Source organism: Apis mellifera, linkage group LG7 (assembly GCF_003254395.2).
Source record: "Apis mellifera strain DH4 linkage group LG7, Amel_HAv3.1, whole genome shotgun sequence".
Lineage (NCBI taxonomy): Eukaryota > Metazoa > Arthropoda > Insecta > Hymenoptera > Apidae > Apis > Apis mellifera.
The window spans coordinates 2,268,924-2,274,894 of record NC_037644.1 but is presented as its reverse complement, the minus strand read 5'-3'; the positions used below and the strand labels follow the sequence as shown (position 1 = coordinate 2,274,894).

The 5,971-nt window shown below is 34.1% G+C and overlaps 1 long non-coding RNA gene across 1 annotated transcript; it reads left to right on the top strand.

Moving 5' to 3' along the window:
* Positions 1-807: 807 nt before the first annotated feature.
* LOC100576841 lies at positions 808-5,127 on the top strand. Its single transcript, XR_001703751.2, has 3 exons — positions 808-1,213; positions 1,582-1,687; positions 1,798-5,127. It is a non-coding gene; the product is annotated as an uncharacterized LOC100576841 (long non-coding RNA).
* Positions 5,128-5,971: the final 844 nt, after the last annotated feature.

The following is a 5,971-nucleotide window of genomic DNA, read 5'->3' as shown; positions in this document are numbered from 1 at the left end:
TTTCTCTCTCTCTCTCTCTCTCTCTCTTTCTCTTTTGTAAGGATACTTTTTGGGATGTTGTGTTTGGAATTAAATTTCGGTTCACGATACTTCAAAAGCTTCGATCTCTTTTTTCTTTCCTTTTTAAGCCGGTGAAGCATAAAACGATGGTAATTTTGAAATTGTTTTGCAAGTCGAAAAATTTGGATGAAATTTTTAATCTTTAAGCACGTTCCATCTGTTGAACGAAATTTTAATTATAATTGTATCATACTTTATAATTCGCATTGATTACATTATTTAACAATTTGAAGGTAATTTTTAATTTTTAGATTATTTAAATCTGTAAATATCTTCACGTTTGTATATAAGATTTTGTTACAGTGACAATTAATGTAAATTAATTCCAAGTTTATGTTATTCAATATTATCGCATTATTGAATAATTCATCTCGATAAGATCTTTTTCTATATCATCTTCGAGGTTAGTTTATAATAATAAGTCAATGAACACTTTCACAAACGTATCATATACAATATTATCTATTGCACAATATTTTTACAAATATATATATTACAGATATTTTTTTATCTCCCAAAAGAAACTACTTCACCTAACCTAAAAACCAAACACGCGGAGGGGGGAGGGGGACATCGAAATCCCTAAGTAACCTCGCAAAGCCTCGCATTTTTTTCCATTTTCACCATTGAAATCCCAAAGAAGAAGAATTATATATTGGACTAAAAATCGGCACTGAAAATATGTAGGAACAAATAGCTGACTACACGAATAGATAGTGACCAACACAACAGTGATAGGCTGGGGACGGAATAAGAAAAGAGAATTCGATGACAAAGCGGGTCGCGGCAGATAAGAATGATTGGGAAACGGGAGCAGAAATATATCTGGGAAAACAATTTATCGCGAGACAAGTTGCCGTGGCAAATAACGGAGTGCACTCTTGACCCAATGAAAGAAATGATACGCTTTGACGAGCGAAACTGGGGGGATTGGTTACCGTCTTCTGGTCATCCGATTGTTGCGATTCCCGTCCCCAGATTAATCGCGCTCTTTATACTCATCTGCCGACGCTATATTGCATTCCGTTCCCCGGATTTATTTCGCCTCGCGATATCGACGAGAGTTATATAGAGATCTTATAGTCTCACGAGAGTCGTATTGAAGATACGTGGATCGAGTGTCGTTATTATTTCTTCTCTCGTGTTTGTCGTGGTAAATGAATAATTATTCAACAATAGAGTTTCGTAATATAGTAATTGACATTCGATTTTTTTTCTTTTTTTGCTTTGTATATTGTAGATTGTTTCATGAAGAGTGAAAAGTGAAATTTGAGAGAATTTTTTGAGAGAAGCAAATTAGCTGTGAATGATTTTATATATTTTTTAAATATAGATAGATAGTTTCGTAAGAAGTGAATATCAATTTTGAAGATAAATTTATGTTAAGAAAATGTTGTCAAAACGGTTTATGTAAATTGTTTTTGCGAAAGAAGTGATTGATTATTTTTTTACTAGTTATTTATCTCGTTTAGAAGATTACAAGTTTGTGCAAGTTTGTAAATTTCATGTTCTATTGTACAGGTTTCCTTAAAAGTGATCATCAATTTCAACTTGATATTAATTAAAGCAAATATTGAGATATAAACAAAAGGATCTTCGATATATAAAGAATTTTCAAATTGAAAAGGTAATCTACATTCAGATTACACGTTGTAATATTGGACGTTTCGCGAACAAAAAACAAAGGCAAAAATACAGAGAAACATTACATTCATAATGATATATTTCTATGTCAAGGTTCTCGGTGATATAACAAAGATGAGATTTCAACTTTATATTCTTCATCTTTGCTTCTTTGTGCTTGTTGTGTTGACGTACCTTTCCCAGGGACAGTTGACAACAACAACAACCACAACCGAGGAGCCTGCCACTTTTCTACAAAAGATGCACGAAGCGTTCAAAAAAGTGAAGGAAAACGCGAAAATTTCTAATTTTCATTTCTTCGACCCGTCAACTTGGATGCCCACGACAACAACTACGGAGAAAAATCCAGAAGAATTAACCGAAAGTTTCGATATAACGAACAGGCAACTGATTACAGTTCCTGTCAGATGCCCGCCCAATTTTGACTTCATAAAGGGAAGGTGTCGCGAGAAAATTCTATAAATTTTCTTTAATTCTTCTACCAATCTTCCAGATATATTATACATCGACATATTATTTCAATTCACGTAATATATAATAAAAAATACTAATTCTCATTCCTGTTTTACAAATAGCCTTCGTAAAGGTACACAGAAAAGTGCTAAAAAAAAAGAGATAATTCTTCCTTGTAACAACGTTATTAAATAAAATATAATCGATCAAAATCGATACATTATTACACACACACACAGTTATCATGCAATTTCATTTTTGTTTTGAAACGTTACACGATGTTACACGATCGTCACGTTTGATCATCCCAAGGGAGATGCGACGCAATTATCGAACGCTTGTCTCGCGTGGAGTTTCGTGGAAACTTGACAACAACTGCGAATGAGATGCGAAAGGGGAGAGAAATATCGGGGTAGTAGGTCTACCCGCGAAGCGAGCGAACTTTACGAGGGCCGATGAATCTTGCGTGAAATGAAATGTGAAAAACTTATGGAATAAAGGTTCCGTGTAATTTTACGGGGAGGGGGGCAAGGAATCTTCCGCTAAATGAAATGTGAAATGACCTCTGAGTGAAACCGTTTCAACTCGAATAAGAAACTCGATCCACGAAAGTTCGAGCAACGTGATCCCGAATAATCACGATCGAGCGTAATAATTTTGATGAATTTTAATTCCAGTTAACACAAACGAGCAGAATAATTGAAGTTCCACGAAGGAAGTAAGAATTAATTAACGAAAAAAAAAAAAAAAATAAAGACAAGGTTACGTAAAATTAATAAACTGTCTTAAAATTGAAACTTCTTAAAATTTATAAAAAACATAATTTGTAATATTAATCAATTTGTGACTCGTAAAATTTTTAAGATAATTTTTTAAAATCGATGATTACAAAATTGAAGCGCAGGAACAACATTCGACCAATTACCGGTCAGGTAAATTAATTCAATTTCGCAGGTTCTCATGTTAGTCACCAGAGAAAAATACGCGATACGATCTGATCAGATAGGGATCGAGGTCTCTTTGCAAACGCGACGAAGGCACGAGAGAGAGAAATGGCCGAAAAATTCGCTCGCCGTCCCCTCCCCCGACACTTATCGTAATCGTTCATTAACCAAACACCACACTTTTCTCGGCCAATTATCAATTACGATCGTTGTAACTTGATTCATGCTCGTTTCGCGTGACACACGTTTCCGCGAACGTGGCGCAACAAAACTTCGAATTAAAATTCCACGATTACACGCCGATAATAAGAAATACGTGTGTATACAGCGAGTGAATGCACACAATATAGTTTTTCACAGAGAACGAACGCGTATATATATATGGAGATGGAATGGAAAAGAATGAAAGGGGAGCAACCGAATTTGCGTGATTGCTAATTGTGGACGTAGAACCTTTGGCGACGTACTCTCCTCCTTTTCCTCTTGTGTTCGCGTATTCAAGTCGGCCAGATTTTGTACTCATTGTCAGAAAGTAAAGACCTCCTCGACACTTGTTGCTCGCCATCGACATTTGTCTGCGCGTTCCACTGTTATATACGCGTGTGCATTTCGCTTTCGTGGTTGCATTCTTTGTCAAGTTGTATGTGTAGATGTATAGAATGACTCGAACATGTACAGAGAGAGAGAGAGAGGGGGGGGAGGGTAGTTAGAACGACTTGATAATATAGAATACCTTACTATTCTTCATTTCTCTTATTCTCTTTGAATTGTACGACAAATGTCTATAAAATAAGTATCCGTTATTGTCAATTATGTGTACGTTGTATCTCTGAGCGTTTAATCGAAACTGTTCTTCGTGTGAAAAAGAGAAGATTTTTCTGTATGTACAATATTTTATCCTTTTCTTTTGCATTCTTATTTAATCATCGACGAATGCAATTCCTTTTTCGTGTTCGAGGGTGGTTTAAAAGTGATAACGTTTGTTGGATTTGGGTTAAGTGTGAATCAAGAATAGATTAGATCAAACTTAACTAGTACTTAGCTATGATACAGTTTCCTTAATATTGCTCGTGATCACGTAACTGTAGAGGAAAAGAAGTAGCAGAAGTGCAATAGCAAACGAATTTTTGTGAATCTTTCTTCTTGTTCCATATAATTTTTTTTAGATAGAATTGAAAAATTGCATTTTGTAACGAGTTTATTTAAAATTATTAAAGTCAAAATAAAAGAGGATATATTTTCACAGAAATACTTACAAGTTGATGGATATAATTTGAAAGATGTTGTAAGCTGAATTCGTTTAAATCCTGAAGTTAATCTAATTTAGAATATAATGGGAGAGTTAAGATTAGCGTGAATTAGTAAGGATTAGACATAAATTCGGATCTAACTTGAGATCGTTTAAATTTCGGGCTAAATTTTCCCGATAAAATTTTTATATTAAATATTACGTACGGTCGATCAAATTATAATCGATAAGCAGTTTCACAAGATCGAGCGTTCAATTGTTTAATAACGGGTGACAATTTTTCGCCGGTCAGGAAAAGTCATAAAATTAATTCGTATTTATTTTTAAAACAAATGAATCGAGCGAAAAATTTTATTTCTGCTTTATTGGATTTGGCTTCAATGTTTCAGAAAGATAACGTTTCGCACGCCAGAGTATATTTAACGAGGTGGTAAATACACGAGAGATATACAATATTCGATTCTATATATATAAACGCGTCATTTTCCAATTTGTCGATACGATATTTAAAAACTATAGTTTCATTAAACTTTCTCTCTCTCTCTCTCTCTCTCCTCATAAATTCTATACGTTCAATTGAGTCGATTCCAGTGTAAAATTTTCGAAAAAAATGTCGTGTAAATGAACGAACATCGTAAAGAAATATCGATATGAGTGAATTTCATTCGTTATTCGAATTAAATGGGCAAAATTTCCTTTCGATCGCCATAATTTTCCAACTTGTCGTCCGAGTGTCGTTCAAAATTGCGAACACGAGGGCGAATAGTGAAAAAAAAATAAAAGATTACCCTACGGTCGATGATTTCGTCGTGCACCGTTCTCGTCGGGGACCGGTTTGAAAGCGAGCCAAAAAATTTGCTCTGGCCAGCGTGGAAAAACACATAAAAATTCCGGCAACGACGTAACTTCATTTGCATCACTAATGCCGTTGTCGAAACAAATTTCCTCGTTTTTCCCGCCTCTTTGTTCTGTCTTCTCTTTTCCGTGCACGTTGTTTAGCCACGACAAAAAGGAAAGAAAAATAGAAGGAGGAGGGGAGAGGTGAGGATCAACTGTGAAATCAGACGAATATAATGAAATCGAATGATCTATAATTATATAAATTAATAAAATATGTGAATCAAGTCTTTTTTTTTTATAGAAGAATATATGATGAAGTATTGTATGTACTCTTCAATCGAATAATTTTATATGCACAATCAATTTCATTTTATTTAATATCTATCCTTTTAAATTTATTTCATAAAATTAAAAAATCCTTTTGTATTGTAAAAGATTTGTTTTGTACAAAAAATTATTCATCACTTTCAAGATAGATTAATTTGAGAGGAATCTGATTTATATATAAATCTATGAAAATAATCTTCAATTTAATTTCTTATAATAAGAATGTATATTTATCGAAGGTGGAAAATTTTGGAGAAATAGTTTAAGCTCGACATAAGGAGAAACAGATGGGAGGTTATTGCGCTCGGAGCTGATAGTCGGATGATAATCCATAGTCGTTACTCTGTTACAGCGCACGTTATTGTCGTTAAAAGTAAGAATCTTGATACTTTTCTACTTTTATGAGGCGCCATCTCTTTTTATCGGACGCTACGCGATTTTTTATTACCCCGCG